This window comes from Patagioenas fasciata (genome assembly GCF_037038585.1).
Source record: "Patagioenas fasciata isolate bPatFas1 chromosome 6 unlocalized genomic scaffold, bPatFas1.hap1 SUPER_6_unloc_3, whole genome shotgun sequence".
In the NCBI taxonomy this organism is placed as follows: domain Eukaryota; kingdom Metazoa; phylum Chordata; class Aves; order Columbiformes; family Columbidae; genus Patagioenas; species Patagioenas fasciata.
In genome coordinates, this window is record NW_027288505.1 from 694,521 (window position 1) to 715,831 (window position 21,311).

At 49.7% G+C, this 21,311-nt stretch overlaps 1 pseudogene; it reads left to right on the forward strand.

Annotated features, from left to right (window-relative positions):
* Positions 1-1,729: 1,729 nt before the first annotated feature.
* LOC136116179 (uncharacterized) lies at positions 1,730-9,546 on the forward strand (annotated as a pseudogene).
* Positions 9,547-21,311: the final 11,765 nt, after the last annotated feature.

A 21,311-nucleotide genomic window follows, 5' to 3' on the forward strand; every position in this document is an offset into this window, starting at 1 on the left:
GGCAGGAGGGCTCTGCAGAGGGATCTGGATAGACTAGAAAAATGGGCTGGTTCCAATGGGATGAAGTTCAAAGAGGCCAAGTTCTGGGTCCTGCACTTTGGCCACAACAACTCCCTGCAGCACTACAGGCTGGGCACACAGTGGCTGGAGAGCAGTCAGGCAGAAAGAGACCTGAGGCTGCTAATTGACAGGAAGCTCAACATGAGCCACCAGTGTGCCCAGGTGGCCAAGAAGGCCAATGGTATCCTGTCCTGTATCAAAAATAGCATGGGAAGTGAGGCCACACCTGGACTATTGTGTTCAGTTCTTACCCCCTCAGTTCAGGAAAGAGATTGAAGTGCTGGAGTGGATCCAGAGAAGAGCAACAAGACTGGTGGAGGGACTTGAGCACAAGCCCTATGGGGAGAGGCTGAGGGAGCTGGGCTTGTTCAGTGTGGAGAAGAGGAGGCTTAGAGGTGAGCTCAGCACTCTCTAGAACGACCTGAAGGGCAGTTCTAGCCAGGTGGGGATTGGGCTCTTCTCCCAGGCAGTCAGCAATAGGACAAGGGGGCATGGGCTTAAACTCTGCCAGAGGAAATTTAGGCTGGAGATTAGGAAGAAATTCTTCACAGAGAGAGCGGTCAGGCATTGGAATGGCTGCCCAGGGAGGTGCTGGACTCACCGTCCCTGGAGGTTTTTAAACTGAGATTGGACATGGCACTTAGTGCCATGATCTAGCAAACAGACTGGAGTTGGACCTAGGGTTGGATTTGATGATGTCTGAGGTCTTTTGCAACCCAGTCCATTCTGTGATTCTGTGATTCCCACTATGAAGAAAACCTCCACCATCTCTGAAACCACCCTTCGAGCACTCTCAGGCTACTCCTGCACTGCTGCAGCCTCACCAGCGCTGCTGGGCCAAAGCAGCCCAGGTCCCTCAGCATCCCACACCATGTGCACAGGTGCTGAACCTGCCTTGGCACAGCCCTGCACTCTCCAGTTCCTCCCTGCTTCTCCAAACTGGGAAGCCGCACACTGGCACACACCCGTGTGTGTGGGGTCACACCAGTGCTGAACCGAATGGGATGAGAACTGTGACTCTGTGACTCTGTAATTCTGTGATTGTGACTCTGTGACTCCGTGACTCTGACTGTGGCTCTGTGACTCTTACTGTGACTCTGTGACTGCAACTCTGTGACTGTAACACTGTGCCTCTGTGACTCTGTCTGTGTGACTGTGACTGTGTGACTGTGTGACTGTGATTCTGGCTGTGACTTTGTGATGGTGACTCTGTGACTCTGACTCTGTGACTCTGTGACTGTGATTCTGGCTGTGACTTTGTGATGGTGACTCTGTGACTCTGACTCTGTGACTCTGTGACTGTGTTTCTGACTGTGACTTTGTGACGGTGACTCTGTGACTGTGAGTCCGTGACTCCGTGACTGTGAGTCTGTGACTCCCTGACTCTGTGGCACTGTGACTATGACTCTGGCTGTGACACTGCGACTCTGTGACTGTGTGACTGCTGCCCTGAAGCTCTTGAGGTTCACTAGAAGTGGATGAACCTCCAGAAGGGTCTATGGGACACCTAGAACCTGGGTGGGTTCCCCATGTTTTTTGGGGCACCTAGAACCTGGTGGCCCTTCCCAAGCACCCTTGGACCACTCAGACCCAAAATGTCCCATCCCTGGACCCCTTGGACCACCCACACCCAACATGTCCCCTCCTGGTGAGGTAGGACCTCCTGGTTATGACTCACCTGCCCCTTGTCCAGACCTACTCAGGGCTCTTTTGTGTGACCATCAACCACTACAAGTGGCTGCCCATCTACAACGCCGAGGTGGTGGCCGCCTACCAGGGCAAGAAGCGGAGTGAAGCTCCTCCCCACATCATCTCCGACTCGAACAGTCTTACCAGAACATGCTGATGGGTAGGGACCTCCTGCTGGGACCCCAAACTTGAAGATCCCACCCCAAAAATGGGTCCTGACCTAGACCTGGTCCTCACCTGGAGGATGGAGAATCCCATCCAAGATCCCAAACATCTCTTCGAACTTCATCCCTCCTCATATGGAAGAGGGTGAACCCCAAGATCCCAAACATCTCTCCTAATGTCATCCCATCTCTCTCCTCCTGGCAGATCATGACAACCAGTCCATCCTCCTCACGTAAGTCACTGCCCCTCAGGGCCCTGATCTTGGTGTCCCCAAAGTGTCCAGGAATGGGACATATTGGATGCAGAGTTGGGACATTATAAGTCTTGGTGGCCTAAAGTGTCCAGAGATGGGACATGTTAGGTCTTGTTGGCCTAAGGGGCCCAGGAATGGGACATCTTTCCCTGAGTAGCTCAGGGGAGACAGGAATGGGAAATTTTGGATCTTGATGGCCCAAGTGGGCTGGAGATGTGATAGTTTGAGTCCAGGGATGAGATACCCTGGGTCTTGGTGGTCTCACAATGTCCAGAGATGGGACATCCAGGCTCTTGGTAGCTCAAGTGGTCCAGAGATGGGACATATTGGTCTTGGCAGCCCAAGATGCCTGGACATGGGAAATCTTGGTCTTGGTAGCCAAAGGGGTCCAGAGGTGGGACATCCTGGGTGTTAGTGGCATCACAGTGTCCCAGGACTGGACATCTAGGCCTGGGTGTCCCAGAGTGTCCAGAGATGGGACATTTTAGGTCTTGGTGGCCCAAGATGGCTGCAGATGGGATATCTTGGGTCTTGAGATGGGACAACATTGGTCTTCATGGCCCCAAAGTGTCCAGGAATGGGACATTTTAGGTCTTGGTGGCCTAAGGGGCCCAGGGATGGGACATCTTTCCCTGAGTAGCCCAGGGGATACAGGGATGGGAAATTTTGGCTCTTGATGGCCCAGGTGGGCTGGAGATGGGACAATCTGGGCCCAGGGATGAGATATCCTGGGTCTTGGTGTCCTCATGAGGTCCAGAGACTAATCATAGTGTTTCTTGGTAGCCAATGTGGTCCAGGGATGGGACATCTTGGTCTTGGTGGCCCAAGATGACTGGTCAGAAAGCATCCTGGTCTTGGTAGCCAAAAGGGGTCCAGAGATGTGTCATCCTGGGTCTTGGTGGCCTCACAGTGTCCAGTGATGGGACATCTAGACATGGGTGCATCAAAGTGTCCAGGGATGGCACATTTTAGGTCTTGGTGTCCAAAAGTGTCCAGGAATGGGACACCTGGGGTCTGGGATTGGACATTTTATGTGTTGATGACCTAAGGGGCCCAGAGATGTGACATCCTGGATCTTGGTGGCCCAAAGTGTCCAGGGAATTGTCCTGTTGGCCTGGGTGGTCCAAGGGTTGGGGAATTTTAGGTCTTGGTGGCCCAAGGGGGCTGGAGATGGGACATCTTGGGTCCAGAGATGGGACATCTCTGGTCTTGGTGTCCCCAAAGTGTCCAGAGATTGGGTCTTGGGTCTTGGTGTTCTAAGGGGTCCAGGGATGGGACATCTTGAGTCTGGTTGGCCAAAAATGTCCAGGGGTGGGTCATCCGGGGTATGGGATGGGACATTCTTGCTCTCAATGGCCCAAGGGGTCCAGGGATGGGACATTTTAGGTTTTGACTACCCAAAGTGTCCAGGGATGGGACATGCTGGGTCTTGGTGGCCTCACAGTGTCCAGGGATGGGACGTCTTGGCCTGGGTGGTCCAAAGGGTCCAATGGTTGGGACATTTGAGGTCTTGGTGGTGCAAGATGTCTGCAGATGGGACATCTTGGGTCCCAAGATGGGACAACCTTGGTCTTTGTGGCCCCAAAATGTCCAGGGATGGGACATCTTTGCCTGGTTGTCCCAGAGTTTCCAGGGATGGGACATCTTGGTCTGGGTGGTCCAAGGGTTGGGGCATTTTAAGATCTTGGTGGCCCAAGGGTGTCCCAGAGTGCGCAGGGATAGGACATCTTGAGTCTCGGATGGGACATCCTGGCTCTCGGTGGTCCAACGGTTCCAGGAAAAGGACATTTTAGGTCTTTTGGTGGCCTAAGGGGACCAGACATGGGAGATCTTGGCCTGGCTGGCTCAAGGGGGCTGGAGATGGGACATCTTAAGACTTGGTGTCTCCAAAGGGTCCAGGGATAGGCCATCTCCCTAGGGGTGCAGGGATGGGACATTATAGGTCCTGGTAGCCCAAGGGGCCCAGGGATAGGATATTTTACGTCTTGGTCACCTAATGTGTCCAGGCATGGGACATCCTGTGTCTTGGTGGCCACATAGTGTTCAGGGACGGGACGTCTTGGTCACTTAAGGGATCCAGGGATGGGAAATTTTGCCTCCTGATGGCCTCAGAGAGTCCAAACATGGGACATCTTGTTGGCCTAAGTGGTCCAGGGATGAGGCATCCAGGGTCTGGTTGGCCCAAGGGGGCTGGAGATGGGACATCTTGGGTCCAGAGATGGACAACTTGGTCTTGGTGGCCGAAAGTGTCCAGGGATGGGACATTTTAGCTCTTGGTGCCCTAATGGGTCCAGGGACAGGAAATTTTACCCTGAGTGGCCCAAGGTGTCCAGGGATGGGAAGTTTTGGCTCTTAGTGGCCTCACAGTTTCCAGGGATGGGACATAGTGGTGGTGAGAGTGGCCGTGTCTCTTCTGTCACCGGGACCAGGCCACGGTGGGGTGACCGCCTCCCTGCCCTGTATTTAAAGGGGTGCCTGGGCGGGCTCCTTTGTGACATCACCAGTGACGTCACAATGCCCACTGTGGCAGTTGCACAACCCCCTGAGATCCAGAGCCTTCAATATGGCTCCTTAGCACATTTTGTGCCCCACTGTGCCTCTCCCCATGTGCACACCATGGTGGGACCAAGGTACTGGCAGTCACGTTCTCCCCCACCCTGGGCAGGGTGACTTCACCTCCACCAGCTTGATACAGGCAATTAACAATTCACTAATTAACACTTAAAGAACTAACACTTAAAGAGCTAACAGAGAGCTAAGCCTTAACCCACATCTCTATTGCCTAACCTTGCTTAGCTTTGTGTAACTTATTGTACGAGAAACAGGAGTTTGCTGACACCTTGCAAAGATGAAAAATCTTGGGTGCATTCTTTGTGTGTCCTTGGGTGAACCAGATAACAGAAACTTGGGCACAGGACAGGAGATGCACCAGTTTAACCAGCTCAGCAGTCTGAGTCCCAGCCAACTCATCACACTGGACCAAAGGTCCCAGGTACAGAGAAGAGGACCCGGGGTCACGATCACGTACATGTTGGTGGCTTATCAGTTCCTTAGGCACAGCTTTAATGACACACACATAGACCAGCCATGTGCCTGAAGGTGGCCGATCAGGTGCTCAGGTGGAAGTGACCTCAGAGCCACCATCACAACTGTGTGCCTCTTGCCGGCCCACAAGTCCCTGAGGCACCACAGACCTGGTCCCAGCAATGCTGCCCATCTCCTCCTTGGTCCTAACAGCTGGTCAAATACCTGTAACCTCACATCCTTCTTCAGATGTCCCGTGGCTGCTCCAGAATCACCCTATGTTGCCCCAGGGGGCCAAGCTGCTTAAGTATGGTAGGGAGAGGGGTTGGAGGTGATGGGGTTTGAGCATGGGAACGAGAGCTTTGAGCATGAGATGTTCACTTTAGAGGTTAAGGGTTAGAGGTAAATTTTGAGATTGGGTTTAAAGTAGTGCATTACTGTCAGGGTGAGGGTTGGCATTTAGGGGTAAGGTTAGAGTTTAAGATTATTGCTTAGAACGCAAGTAAGGGCCTAACATGAATGCCACAGTCAATGTCACAACGGCATCACTGTTACCTGAAACCCTGCAGATCTTTCATCTCTCTTGGCCAAGCCGTTCTTTCCTCTCCTCTCTTGACTCAGTTCACCTTGACCTTCCCACATCTGTCATCACCTTGGGAGCAGCTTTCTGATGGCCTTCATGACTTCTGAGTATTTGCCTTCCCGCTGCTGGTCACTCAGTTCCTGTGACAGAAGTGACCTCACAGCAGCGTCCAAAGGGACGCAATGAGCTGCTGTGCTGCTGAGGTCCCTGCTCAGTCCACCCAGCAGCCCTGCACCACCCCTTAGGTCCCCTACTTCAGCTCATGGCTACCAGCTCGTACTCCAGAAGAGCTCCCATAGGTCCTGGGAGACTTTTCCCAGTCACACGTGGCGCTTCAGCTGCCTCATGAAACTTTTCGTAGTTAGTTAGTTAGTTAGTTAGTTAGTTAGTTGGTTGGTTAGTTAGTTAGTTAGTTAGTTAGTTAGTTAGTTAGTTAGTTAGTTAGTTAGTTAGTTAGTTGGTTGGTTGGTTGGTTAGTTAGTTAGTTAGTTAGTTAGTTAGCTAGTTGGTTGGTTGGTTGGTTGGTTAGTTAGTTAGTTAGTTAGTTAGTTAGTTAGTTAGTTAGTTAGTTAGTTAGTTAGTTAGTTAGTTAGTTAGTTGGTTGGTTAGTTAGTTAGTTAGTTAGTTAGTTAGTTAGTTAGTTAGTTAGTTAGTTAGTTAGTTAGTTGGTTAGTTGGTTAGTTAGTTGGTTAGTTAGTTAGTTAGTTAGTTAGTTAGTTAGTTAGTTAGTTAGTTAGTTTTGACAGCACCATGGGCAAGTGTCAGCAAGCTAATTAAACACTGTATCTCTATTTGAATCTTTTTATGCAGCCATTTCCTAAAATGACAGAATCACAGAATGTTAGGGATCGGAAGGGACCTCAAAAGATCATCTAGTACAATCCCCTACCGGAGCAGGAAATACATTGCCTACCAATGGTTTGAGAAGCACTGTTCAGAGGATCTTGTCAATTTGTATTGGCACATTTTATATCTCTACTTCTTTCCCTCTGTCTCTTTTACGTGCCTACCCTTTGAAGAGCTCTCTGAGGAAAAGATTAATTGAATTATGGAATACCACAGATTGGAAGAGACTCCCCTGTCAGTGTCTTCAACTGGATCAAGTGAGGCTCCCCTTACAACTGTTCTGAGTTCTTATAATTCAGCGAGCCTGTTGTCCTGCACATCCTCTCTGGCATTTGCAAGCAACTTAAGTAATTGCTCAACTTTATCCAGTTTTGCAGCAGAAACTGCTACAGGGATCTCTGAAACAGTCTGATTCTTCACCCAGGATGTTAATAACTACCTTTATGAACAGGAAATAGGCCCAGGCACAGCAGGATTTGCCTGTCTCCAGCACTGTCTGGAATCCCACAAGAAGAAATCCCGCACAAGTTGGGCAAACCTTTAATTTTTGCTGATTTTGGAGGTGGTTGATATTGAAGGAGGTTGACTTTACTCGATCGCTTGGTTTCGTGTTGATCCATTGTCTCAGACTGGTTTCTCCTGTTGTCTCTGTGGACGATGGGATGGGAAAGTCCTTGGAGCACCCAGGTGACTGAAGAGCTTTGGTTGCGCACCTGCACAACTTTGTTTCATCACCTCAAACCCCCCATCTCCTCCTCTCCCCCTTATCCCCTTGCATTTTGAATCATCCTGGTTTTGGAGCTGTCTGCTCTATTCCTTTCTACGTCTGAAAACAAATGTAAAGATGAAGGGAAAAACACCAGATTTTATTGCATATGTGGGCTTTTTTTGTGCTTCTTTCTCCTAGATGTGTGGTTTGATTTAAGAAATATAACTTAATAAATCAAAGAGTCGAGACTTGACTACTGAGTTCCACCTACCCCACAACAGGTGCCTGTGAGAGTTTGTTTTCCCGAAGCTCCCTGTATAATCAATGGAGACAGGAGAAAACTCTCAAGGCTGGGTCCTCCCAACCTATAGCTGGCACGCAAAAGAAAAGTTACAAATCTCTTCCAGTCACTTTTCTCCTGGTCTGCATTTAGGTCAGGACGTTTAATAGTAACAGCAATGAGCAACTGTTTGGAAGCAACTGCGTTTCAATGCAGATGGATGGCAGATGAGACTGTGTGGAACCATAACCGATTTCAGTCATTATTTAGAGTACTAAAGAAGAAGAGTTATACTTGTTCTCTATTCTGCCCTCCTATCCCCTTTCCTCAAGAAAGAGAGAGCACGAAGCTGTGGAAGAAAGCAGGGGGTTATGGAAGAGGTGCTTGATACTGCTTATTCTGAAATCAATAGATACTCAGGGACTCCTAATCCAAAAAGGCAAGTACTGAAGAGTAGAGAGAAAAGCTTTCGATATACATTTGATATGATTTGATTTGATTTGATGTGATTTGATTTGATTTGGTTTGATTTGATGTGATTTGATTTGATTTGATTTGATTTGATTTGATTTGATTTGATTTGATGTGATCTGATTTGATTTGATTTCATTTGATTTGACTTGATTCAATTTGATTTGATTTCATTTGATTTGACTTGATTCGATTTGATTTGATTTGATTTGATTTGATTTGATTTGATTTGATTTGATTTGACTTGATTTGATTTGATTTGATTTGATTTGATTTGATTTGATTTGATTTGACTTGATTTGATTTGATTTGATTTGATTTGACTTGATTTGATTTGATTTGATTTGATTTGATGTGATGTGATTTGATTTGATTTGATTTGATTTGATTTGATTCGACTTGATTCGATTTGATTTGATTTGATTTGATTTGATTTGATTTGACTTGATTTGATTTGATTTGATTTGATTTGATTTGATTTGATTTGATTTGATGTGATTTGATTTGATTTGATTTGATTTGATTTGATTTGATTTGATTTGATTTGATTTGATTTGGGGTCAAATCAATTTGGGTCCCCAAGGGACCCAAAAAGGGACCCAGGAGTTTGGGAGGGACCCAGGAGTTTGGGAGGGACCCAGGAGTGCCCCAGTGGACCCAAATAGGGACCCAGGAGTGCCCCAATGGACACATTTGTGCAATAAAAGGGATGACTTAGCCACAGAGGTGTGATAGATGTTTGGAACCAGTCTGCATGAATTTGGAATTTGGCAGGAATGGCATAAAATAGCTACCAGACTTTAAAATCCCCTGTGTTGAAGGAAGAATTCTTTACGAGTGTTCGAAAAAGGTTGAAAGAAGACGACAAATTGTCTGAGATCTCCAGTTTAAACTGGATAGAGAAAAATCAGGGTGTGAGAAATGCTTGAAATACTTTATTTGTGTACTATAGGAAGACTGCAAGGAAGGAAAGAAGCAGAGAAGGTTTTGTAGAGCGTTTCACGCAGACTGTGGAATTATCACACTTGTTTTTTGCCGTGTTCCTGTCTCAGCATGATGAACTGAAATTCAACATGGGACCAGAAAATGGAACTGCAGTTACTGAGTTTGTCCTAGAGGGTTTCTCAGGGCTTGATCAAAGACTACAGCTCTTACTCTCTCTGTTCTTTCTGCTCATATACCTGACAACAGTGATGGGGAACACTACCATAACTTTCCTCGTATATGCAGATCACCGCCTACAAACCCCCATGTACTTTTTCATTGCCAATCTGGCCTTCCTAGAAATCTGCTTTACATCCTCCACAAGCATAAAATTGGTTGTGATCCTGGGTTCTGGTAAGAGAACAATCTCACTAAGCAGCTGCTTTGCCCAATCCTATTTCTATTTTTCCATCACTTTTTCTGTGACAACTCCACCTTATTCAAACTGTGCTGCTCTGACACCAGCTTGCTCTGGAAAATAGACTCTGTTTTCTTATCATTTGTCATTCTGGGTTCCTTATGTTTAACTCTGGCATTTTACATGTGCATCCTTTTCTGCATTCTACATCTTCCAGCAGCCTCTGGGAGGAAAAAACCTTTTACCACGTGTTCTTCCCATCTCACCACTTTGGCCGTTGTATATGGGAGCTGTGTTGTTCTCTATGCATGTCCTTCAGAATATGTTTCCTTGGAGACTAACAGCATTGTAGCGTTGCTGAACACTGTTCTGTACCCATTCTTAAATCCATTCATCTATGGTCTCAGAAACAAGACTGTGATACTGGCCCTGAATGAAGCCATTGCCCGTACAACAACACAGATTTTCCCCTAATCATGAGGCATTTCTGGACAGCAATTCCAGTGATCTGCTATCATATGCTAGATAATACCAATGCATATGTACACAAGCTCCAGACACAGATGACTCAGGAGATTTATGTTCTCGTTGGATGTTGTTAAGTGATAAGAAGCTCCTCTGCACACACAAAGAAGGCACTAACAAAGGCAGGAGAAGTAAGTCAGTTAATACCCTGCCCCGACTGCTCCCAGCACCATCACAGGAGCCACCAGCTCATCACAAGCCCACCTCCAAAACCAAGAATAGCACAGAGGCTCATTGGCAAGTGGGAACCCAAATTACAGGCTCTGAGGAATTAACATCTTGTTCCAAGGCTGCCCTGGGAGTGCCATCAGCCTCATTGTCCAGGTTTGAAGCCCATTGAGAGGAATGACTGAGAGCAGCTCTCTGGATCACCATTTAGACTAACAGGATTTTGCCTAGGGGTGCAGGACACATTCGGGTGCAGGGGAAGAACGTTTCTGGATTACACAGGACTTATCATGGGAAGTCTGGGGAAGGACCCCAACCAGTGCAGTCTGTCCTGTCTTCTCATTAAACTTAATTTCTAAATCTATGCTATGTGAGCAAATCTCTCCTCTGCGTGAATGTGTGAGTGTAGCGAGCAGAACAGGAGCAGGGGGTCAGACAGCCTGTATGTCATTGGTGCCAGCAACTGAGAGACCAGAGTGACCAGACATAAGAGTGTGTGTGCACATGTGTGTGACTGGGGGGGTCTGTACCAGTATCTGGAATGGGGCTGCAGCCCTGGGGGCTCATGTGTCCTGGTGTCTGCAACTGGCAAGGCCGATATCCTGAGGAGGCTGCTGAGCAGACTGTTTGGGCCCAGGATCCACCCTGTTACAGGTATATGTGTAAAACAGACTAGACTAGACTAGACTAGACTAGTTCAGTGGGAAGAGGCCTACAATGATCATCTAGTTCCAAATACCTGACCCATTCAGGGCTGACCAAAAGATAAATCATGTACCAAGGGCATTGTCCAAGTGTCTCTTAAACACTGACAGGCTTGGGGTATTGACCACCTCTCTAGGAAGCCTGTTCTGGTTTTTGACCAACCTTGATAAAGAGATGGTTCCTAATATCTAGTCTAAACCTTCCCTGACCAAGCTTTGAACCATTCCCACGTGTCCTATCGCTGGACACCAGGGAGAAGATCTCAGCACCTCCCTGTCCATGTCCCCTCCTCAGGAAGCTGTAGAGAGCAATGAGCCTCCTTTTCCCCAAACAAGAGAAGCCCAGAGTCCTCAACTGCTCCTCAGAGGACAATCCTTCCAGACCTTTCACCAATTTTGTTGCTCTGCTCTGGACACATCCAAGGGCCTTCACATCCTTGTTGTAATAGTATATGGGGCCCAGAACTGCACACAGCCCTCAAGGTGAGGCCATACCAATGTTGAATACAGCAGCATAGTCACGTCTTTTGACCACATGGCCACGCTGTGTTTGATGCACCCCAGGATGGGGGTTACTGTCTTGGCTGCTGGGGAACAGTGTTGCCTCCTGTTGACCGTGTGGCCAACCATCACTCCAGATCCCTTTCTGCAGGGCTGCTCTCCAGCTGCTCTCTCCTAATCTACACTTGCACTCAGTGTTACTCTGTCCCAGGTGAACAACCCAGCACTTGGACTTGTTCAGTTTCATGCCGAGTTCCGGGTTCTGCAGTTGGGTCACAACAACCCCATTCAACACTACAGGCTTAAGGAAGAGCGACTGGAATCTGACAATGGAAAAGGACCTCGGGGTGTTGATCAGCACCTATCTGAACATGAGCCAGCATGTGCCCAGGTGGCCAAGAAGGCCAGCAGCATCCTGGTGTGCAACAGGAATAGTGTGGCCAGCAGGACCAGGCAAGTGATCATCCCCCTGTTCTCGGAACTGGTGAGGCTGCACCTCAAATCCTGTGTGTAGTTTTGGGCCCCTCACTACAAGACAGACCTTGAGGTGCTGGAGTGAGTTCAGAGAAGGGCAGTGAAGTTGGTGAGGGGTCTGGAGAACAAGTCAGATGGGGAGCAGTTGAGGGAACTGGGACTCTGTAGCCTGGAGAACAGGAGGTTGAAGGGAGACCTTATCACTGTCTACAAGTGCCTGAAAGGAGGTTGTAGCATGGAGGGTGTTGGTCTCTTCTCTCAAATAGCAAGTGAAAGGACAAGAAGAAAGGGGCCACAAGTTGCACCCAGGAAGGTTCAGTTTGCATAATAGGAAAAATTTCTTCACAGAAGAGGTTGTCAGGCAGTGGAACAGGCTACCCAAGGAAGTGGTTGAGTCACCATCCCTGAAGGTGTTTAAAAGACATATAGATGAGGTTCTTAGGGACATGGTTTATAGCCAGAGTTAGGTTAATGGCTGGACACGATGATCTTGAGGGTTTCTTCCAACTTAAATGATTATATGATCTCACTGGGATGAGAAACATCATGGGGCAGCTCACCCATATGGAGTACCAGTATGGATGGATGAATGGGTGGATGGATGGATGCATGCATGCATGTATGCATGGTAGGGCAATCAGATAGATAGATGGATTGAGACAGAGAGGAGCATCAACCTCCCTATCAGCCCAAGGGCTGGGATCAGCCATGGCAGGAACACAGGACCGTCCCCCTGTGTCCTCTGCTCTTGTTTTCAAGAGATCCTTCACACCCGTTGCTGGCAGCCCTCTTGTGCCAGCCCCTCTCACCAGCACAAGACTCCTGCCCAGGAGCTCTTCATGCTGCTCCTGCTACCGCAGTGACAGAGCAGCCTGCCCTGAGCTGGGGAATGCAGAAATAGGTTTCTGTGGGTCATTTATTCCCCCGTTGAAGCACAGAGCACTAGGAGCAGGCTGTGGTGCCTGAAAACCACAGTGAGATAGTTCAAGGCAGATCACTGAAGGTCCTTCACCATCTCCAGGAACACTGGGCACCCACAGATGGACACTCAAAGCAGCACCGTGACGTAACATCTTGCCCCATGTCCTCCCCTGAGCGCATGAAAAACCCAAGTACAGCAGCATGGCCTTGGTGGGGGGGAAATTTATTCAGGCTGACCACAGCTTTGGAAGAGGAGCCCAAGCTCCAAATACAGAAAGTGAGGAAATCCCCTTTTACGGGGTGTTTCGAAAAGATGGAGCAAATTTCAGAGATACAGTGATTTCAAAATGGATCCATCTTTTTGAAACACCCTGTGTTACAGAGATCCAACACAGGAAGTCGTGGTCCCAGAAACAGGTAAACAGGTCTCTGGTTCCAAGAGGCTGGCTTCATGCCTCTGGAGAAGTTTTGTGGATGAAGAAATTCTTTGACAAACATGGTTATCGCAGATAAAATGCACAGCCCAAAGCAGGATCCTGAGATGAATTGGAAATAACTTCTGAAGAGACTTGGGTAACTAATTGTTCTAACAGAAAAATGATTGAATCACTTTCTTCAGTGCCACTTTCAGCTCCTGGTTCCTCATGGTGTAGATGAGGGGGTTCACTGCTAGAGGCACCAGTGAGTACAGAAAGAGACCACCAGGTCCAGGTTTGGTGAAAAAATGGAGGGGGGCGTCAGATAGGCAAACATGGCAGTGTTGGCAAACAGGGAGACCACGGCCAGGTGAGGGAGGCAAGTGGAAAAGGCTTTGTGCCATCCCTGCTCAGAGGGGATCCTCAGCACGGCCCTGAAGATCTGCACATAGGACACCACAATGAACACAAAACACCCAAATGCTACTAAAAGACTAACCACAATAAGCCCAAGTTCCTTGATGTAGGTGTTGGAACATGAGAGCTTGAGGATCTGGGGGATTTCACAGAAGAACTGGCCCAGGGCATTGCCCTTGCACAGGGGCAGTGAAAATGTATTGGCCGTGTGCAGCAGAGCATTGAGAAACCCAGTGGCCCAGGCAGCTGCTGCCATGTGGACACAAGCTCTGCTGCCCAGGAGGGTCACGTAGTGCAGGGGTTTGCAGATGGCAAGGTAGCGGTCGTAGGACATGACAGTGAGAAGATACAACTCTGCTGAAATGAAAAAGGAAAACAGAAAGACTTGGGAAGCACATCCCATATAAGAAATTGCCCTGGTGTCCCAGGGGGAGCTGGACATGGACTTGGGGAGAGTGGTGGAGATGAAACCCAGGTCAAGGAGGGCGAGGTTGAGCAGGAAGAAGTACATGGGGGTGTGGAGGTGCTGGTCACAGGCTATGGTGGTGATGATGAGGCCGTTGCCCAGGAGGGCAGCCAGGTAGATGCCCAGGAAGAGCCAGAAGTGCAAGAGCTGCAGCTCCCGTGTGTCTGCGAACGGCAGAAGGAGGAACTGGGTGATCGAGCTGCTGTTGGACATTTGCTGTCTGTGAACATGGGGACCTGTGCAAGGAGGAAAAGACAGTGACAAATTAGGGGAGACTTCTCTGAGCAAAATAAACATGCTTTTTCTCATTAAAACCTCCTCCCTGAAAGAGGGATATGTCAGTTTATTTTGTTTCTACAAAATGAGAAACATGTTTCATCACAACTTAAAATACAGCTTAGGTACCTGGTTTCCATGAATCATCTCTGGGGCAAGACCCCCAGTGTTGGTGTCAGAACAAGAATGGAAACACACTCCCACGCCAATCCCATACAGCAAGAGCACCAGGGAGAGGTGGAGAAACAGGGAAGGACACTGAAGTGTTCCTGAAAATTAAAGCAATAACAGAAAGGCAGACGGGCAGGCTGTGGAACCTCCTCCTTACCCGGCTGTGCTGATGTCACTCACATAATGACACTGTAGAGCAAGTACGTTTAGCACCTTTTCTGCGTACCACGTACCAGGAACCCTTCACCTGGAGGTGCAGCTGGTGAGGTGAAGACTCATGACCTGGACCCCATGGCTTTGGGGCAGAGGCTCTGCTGGGGAAGAGAGGAGACCAGGGATTGCACTGGGAAACATCTCTGCACTGCAGGAGATGGCAGGGGGGGTCCTGAATCCCGCCTCCCCAGCATTTCTGGTCCATCTCCCTCTCCCTGCCCATGCCTGTGCTGCCTGCAGCTGTGTCTCTGTCCCTGGGTCTGCTCCCTGTCAGTGTCACAGACCCCATCCCACCCACTGTGTGCTCAGCTCTGTCCTGCTCACACCTCCTGGCACTGCCCAGGGGCAGTTCTGTGTGTGCAGGGACTCAGGAGCAGCTCAGACAAGTCCTAACGAGAATTGGGGTCTCAGTGTCTTCTCCAAAGAGATAAATAAATCCCCGTCTCCCACTGCACACCAGACAACCAAGAGTGGAAAACTGAAAGCACAGACTCCTTCCCTTGCAGCTGTTGCTGTCTTGATGTTGTTGTTCAGAAGGACCCTCTGCCATGTCTGTGGGGTTGATCTGGAGCTCTGAGCAGCCCTGACCCACACAACACCCTTCAACCCCACAAGCTCCCTGCCTGCCCTGCCGGGGGTCGCTCCTTCCCCCACAGCTTCTGCCATGGGATCTCCCCGGGCAGGCTGAGTGCTGACCCTGGCAGGCGGCAGAGTCCCTGTCCCGGCACAGCCCTGGGGTGCAGGGACCCTGCTCTGCAGGACAGCCCTGGGCACCCCTGGGTGCACAACTTGCTTCTCAGATTTTCAAAGTTGCTGAAAAAGATCCCCATCCTTACAGATCACATCAGCTGTGCCTGTGCCAGTTTTAGGAGATGCCTCCAGGAGCTACAGCTGCATTGCCCTGCACCCAGAGACTTACCATGGCAAGGGCTGCAAAGGTTTCTCATCCAGTGAGCTCTCAATCATCCTCCCAATCCTGACCACCATTAATCTCTCTCTGCCTTGCTCGTCTCCCTGAGATCCCCAGGCAGAGCCCTCAGCCCTGCTGCGCTGTGCAGAGGAGCTGCTCCTGGGCAGAGCTGTCTCTCTGCAGTGCTGCCGCTTGCCAGGAGCTCCATCTGTCCCTGGAGCCCAGCCCAGCTCAACAGCACAGGAGCAGCCCAAGGAGCTTTAATGACCCCTCTGGTGCCGTTGGTGCTGAGTCCATGGACCTCAGACCCTGGAGGAAGATGAAGAAACTTCTCAAGAAGTCAAAGTCAGATTCAAACTGCAAAGTTTCTTGTAATGTTAATGAGTCCCACTGAGGGAACCTACTGAGAAACAGTATCCAGAATCTGGGTAGAGCAGAAAATTGGAGGCAGTGATGACAGGTCAGCAAAAGCAAAGTAAAGGTCTCTTTGATACTGATTCAACCTGGATGTGTTTCTTTAACCAAAGGGCCAAGCCCTGACCCCAACCCTGGACTCTTCCTGGGACAGTGTGATGTGGGGCTGTACAAGGCCAAGGGCAGGATTATGGTCCCACACCTCCCAGGTTCCTGGCTGGGGACAAGGAGGCCATGAGGTCCCTGTGCTGGAAGGACAAGGTGTCTCCTCACAGGCATCAGAGGTGGACACAACAACCATCGCTAAGGGGAGGAGGAGCTCATGTCTGGTGGGGCTTTCGGCGTCCACATCCCTTGATCATCTCCACGACAGCCTGTCCTGTGCTGTGGCATCCCCTGCACCTCTTTCCCTGCAGGCTGCAGACATCCCCCCTGCTGCCCCACCTTGCTCTTGTCTGAGCATCTTCCTTCCTTTGCTGAGATCTCTGCATCCTCCCCAGCTGTTCCTTGGAGCACAAAGCCTTGGGCTGATGCAGACTCCCTCTGCTGACCTGCTCCACCACAGCACTGCCCTTCCAGTCACATTCCTTGCTGCTCATGTCCAGCCTGGACCTCCCCAGCTGCACTTTGGGCCATTATTTCTTTCTCAAGTTCTTTCCCACTATGAAGAAACCTCCACCACCTCTGAAACCACCCTTCAAGCACTCTCAGGCTACTCCTGCACTGCTGCAGCCTCCCCAGCACCACTCAGCCAAAGCAGCCCAGGTCCCTCAGCATCCCACACCATGTGCACAAGGTGCTGAACCTGCTTTGGCAGAGCCCTGCACTCTCCAGTTCCTCCCTGCTTCTCCAAACTGGGAAGCCGCACACTGGCACACACCCGTGCGTGTGGGGTCACACCAGTGCTGAACCGAATGGGATGAGAACTCCAGGTGTCTGGGTCCCCATGCTCCTCCTCATGCAGCCCCGTGTGCAGCTGCCTTGTTCCTGGTGTGCGTGCACCACGGGCTGGTGTGGGGACCTTGGAGTGCCCAGGCCCTTCTCCTCAGGGTCAGTGCTCAGCGTGTCAGGTCCTGCTCTGTCCTCATGGATTGGTTTATTCTCCTGCCCCGATACAGCACTGGTCATTTCATCTTGTCAAAATTCAGAGTTTTCTGATGGGTAAATACCAGATGCCTGGGGGCAGACAATGCCAGCTGAAGTTTGAGGAGTCTGAATGACAGGGCAGAACAACATGGGCAGTGTTGTGGTGACTGGACATCAGCTACAGGATCCCTGATCAGGAAGAGGAATTAGATGAGGCCTCCTTCAGACAAATGAAAGAAGCCTCATGTTTTCAGGGCCGTGTCCTCATGGCAGACCTGAGATATCCCAATATCTGCAAGGTACCAGCCATCCAGGAGGGGTTGGAGCTCATTGACAACATCTTCCTGACACGGGTGACTGAGGAGTCAGTGGGGTGAGGTGCCCTGTGGGACTTCACACTTACAAACCAGAAAGAGTTGGTCAGGATGGAACAGTCAGGGATGGGACAGTGGAGCTGAGGCTCCTGGGAGATGATAACAAGGCCAAGAGCAGGATTTCAGGAGAGCAAGCTTTGGCCTGCTGAGGGACCTGCTTGGGTCCTGTGGGATATGACCTTGGTGTCTGCAGTGATTTTCTCTCACATTTCCTCCCTCCTCTCCCCCACCTGCTGTTGTGCAGCGTTTTTTACCCTTTCTCAAACACAATATCCCAGAGGTGCTGCCAGCATCACTGAGTGGCTCAGATTTGGCAGGAGTGGGTCCATCTTGGAGCAGCTGAAATCGGCTCTGTCTGACGTTGGTCAAACTCTTGTTGTCTTCTCAGAGAGGTGACAACTGTAACACATCCACACTCACCCCCAGTTCCAAGACTTTGCCATGTAAATCCAGTTAGATGTTACAAACCACTTGATCATGCAGAAGAAATGGAAAAGATGTTCTGTCAGGAACCTTAGGATGTCTCCAGTCAATGAGCAGGTTCCTATGGGGAACTATAATTGCCCTGACATTACCTGGCCAGGCAAAGCTGCAGGTGCCAACAGTTCAAAGGATCTTGGGCCAACTTCTTAACATGTCTGCCTGGTGGGCCAATGAGGGTGATGCTCACCTGGATCTGGTACTGATGAAGAAGGAAGAGCTGGTGAGGGATGTGAACATGAGTGTCCACCTTGGCTGTTGTGACCAGGAAACAGTGGGGTCCCAGACCCCGGAGGGGAGGGAGGAAGGCCAGCAGCAGAGCACAGGCTGGTGGGCTCCAGAGGAGAAGACTTGGACATACTGGGGGATGGTGAGCAAAGTAGGAAGTAGGTCTGAAGGGTGAAGGAGCTCAGGAAATCTGATCAGCCTTACAGGGCAGCCTGCTCCAAGCAAAGAATTTTCTCTCCAAGCACCCATGAACAGAAGCATTTATCTCATTGAGGGTGCTTGTCTGAACTGATGGAGCTCCAGGGCAAAAAGGCAGCACACAGGAGGTGGAAGCAGGGGAAGCTGCAAAAGAAGACATTTATACCATGGATGTAGGGATGATGGCTAAGATGCCCTGGGCTTGATCCTTGAATGGGAGTCTGAGGGCAGCAAGACGAGCTGACATTGCTTCATTTGCAGTAAAAGAACAGACACCCTGTCTAGATCATGGTTCTGCTGCTGAACTTCCTAAGAGTAGAATCAGACAGGACTGAGGTTCTTCATGGCTTCTTTGCCTCCATCTTTCCCAGCAAGGGGACTTTAATCCTAAAGGAGAACACCCAGGAGTGGATGGGGCTCAAGTCAGGGGTGACCTGAGCAAACTCAGATACCATTACAGAAAAGGAGATGGGTCATTTGACCAGGTCCTTGAACACAAGCATCACTGTGTTCTGTTGCCTGAAATTCCCAGGAACACCTTCTGGTCCAGAGGAGTGTGACTCCTCTTGAGGCGTCCTGGCCTGTCTCCTCACTTACATGGTGATTTAGGCACCCACTTTTCCATTATATTCAGTCTTTATCAGGACACGCTCCAGAACAATATGAAAACGAAACTGTTGAGATGAACTGCTCTGGAAAGGAAGGGAAGGGTGAGCAGGGAAGGAAACAGAAGAAATACTGATTTCTTGCTGTTTATTATGGAAATGCTTTCTGTTTGGCTATTCCTGAAATCTCTCTAATCATCCACACCAGACTTGAAACATTTAGGAAAATGCTGCACAGAGCCTTGGCTTGTAAGAGCATTTTCAATGTTAATGAGCTGCCATGATCCTGAACTGCAGCTACTGAAACAACGAACAAACCTCTGATGAAGTGAAAGGCAGAAGCAAACCTCAAGTTTCTGAGGCTGTTTGGAACCCCATGAAGGGCCATCGCTGACACAGCTGTGAAGGAAACAACCAGTGCAGGTCCCTGTCCCTGGAGGCTGGTGAAGGAAAGACTTGGAGACACTGATTACAGGTGGTGAGGGCCATGTGGAGGTGGCTCTGATGCCATGTCAGCCCTTGATGCTTGTTCATCTCCAGAATGGCTGAGACCTGACCCCTGGGACCTGGTAGATCCTTCTCAAATATTTATCAAGGTTTTTCCTGTGGACAGTGTGTTTTGTATTTTGGGAGTTGGTTTTATGTGAACTGCTGTTGCTTTAACTGCAAGGCTGTGGTTTTCTGTGGAGCTGCAAATGCCTGTGAGTTCCTCACAACTCATCCAGCCTCTTTCATACACCTGGCAATGGTCACCAATCACCTGAGCTGTCCCAGTCCCAAACTTGCTTGAATCCTCTATTTGGATCCATACCCATCACTCCAGGAGGTTCATGCATCGTCCAGGCTCATGGATGATTCCTGAAGACCATCCAAGTGTGGGCAGTGTAAGAGAGGAGCAGAGCAGGGTCAGCTCATGGGCCATGACTGAGCACAAACACCCCAGCAGCAGCCATTCCCCATCTCCCAGGCACAGCCAAGCTCACAGCATGCAAATGGCACTGCCATACATGAGTAGCCCAAGAGAGGCCTTTCTTCCTTCCATATTCCCAGGAAATTCTTCCTCCTGTTCCTCCTCCACCTGCAGGCATCAACTGCTTTCCATTTCTGGGCTCAGACATGGCTGGAAGGGTTCACTGAAGCCATCAGCCATCTCATTGCTTCTCCCTGACATGCCCTGACCCTCTCCCACACCTACACATGGCCAATCACAGCTGCTCAGGCCTCCCACTCTTCAGAAGAGGCCTTGAGCTTCTTGGTTCTTCATGGTGATAATAATAAACTTCTTTGCTCTCTGCAGAGTTCATGGTGAGCTTTCTTGTCCATAACAGCCCCCTATGGCCATGTCTTACTTAATGGTTGTGTTTTTATGATCATTTGTGCAGAAAGGGCAGTCACAGGACAGCACCCATTATGTCAAAACTGATGTCAAGTGAAATGCTGTAAAGACCTGGTGAGTTACCCCTGTGTCTAGATAAGTTACGCAAACATTTGAAGGACTTCTCATGCCTTTTAACCTGATTATCCTCAGAAGACCACCAGCTTTGCATCTCAGGAAATGGGATGCCAGAGTTCAAGGGCAGGATGGTTTGGGCTCTGTCCTGGGATCTGGAAACTGAAACGTGCTCCCATCTCCCAACCCCCTGCCCTCCTCAGTGAGCGTGTGAGACATTCTGCCAGCGAGGGCTGAACTCACAGTCATGGCCAGTATCTTATGCCCAACTGCAGCCAATGGTGTCCTGCCAGCTCAGGACTGGAGCTTCCATTGCTGGAGGTATTTAAAACATGTGGAGATGTGGCACTTTGGGATATGGTTTAGTGGTGAGCTTGACAGTGTTTGATTTATGGTTGGACTCCATGTTCTTAAGGGTCTTTTCCAGCCTAAATGATTCTACAGTTCTATGATTTGGGTTGAAACCATTTCAATTCCATCACCTCCAGCTTCCCTCAGAGGCTGCTGTTGTGTGGCACAGCTGTCCTGGCTCTCCAGGCAGGTTGGGCACTGGTTTGGTGCCTGCATTGGCAGTTTTCCCCTTCCTGGAGTAAAAGGCTGTTGAGGAGAGACAGTTGTAGAGATTTGGGACACAGGGGTTTGGAGCAATCCTTTCAAAATCTGAGCAGGCTGAGCTTTGGTACAAAGGCACAAAGGACGCCAGAATCTTTATGTGGTGTGCACTGACACACATTGTCACCTGCATTTCCAGTCTCTGCAGTCCCAGCTGTGCAGCAGAGTCTGGAGTTCTGAGCTCCCTTCATCTGCCCTGTGTGACACCTGTAAAATGGAATTACCCCAGTCAAATGGCTGGTTTTGATTCTCCTCACAGCCTAAAGCACCACGTGGGTCA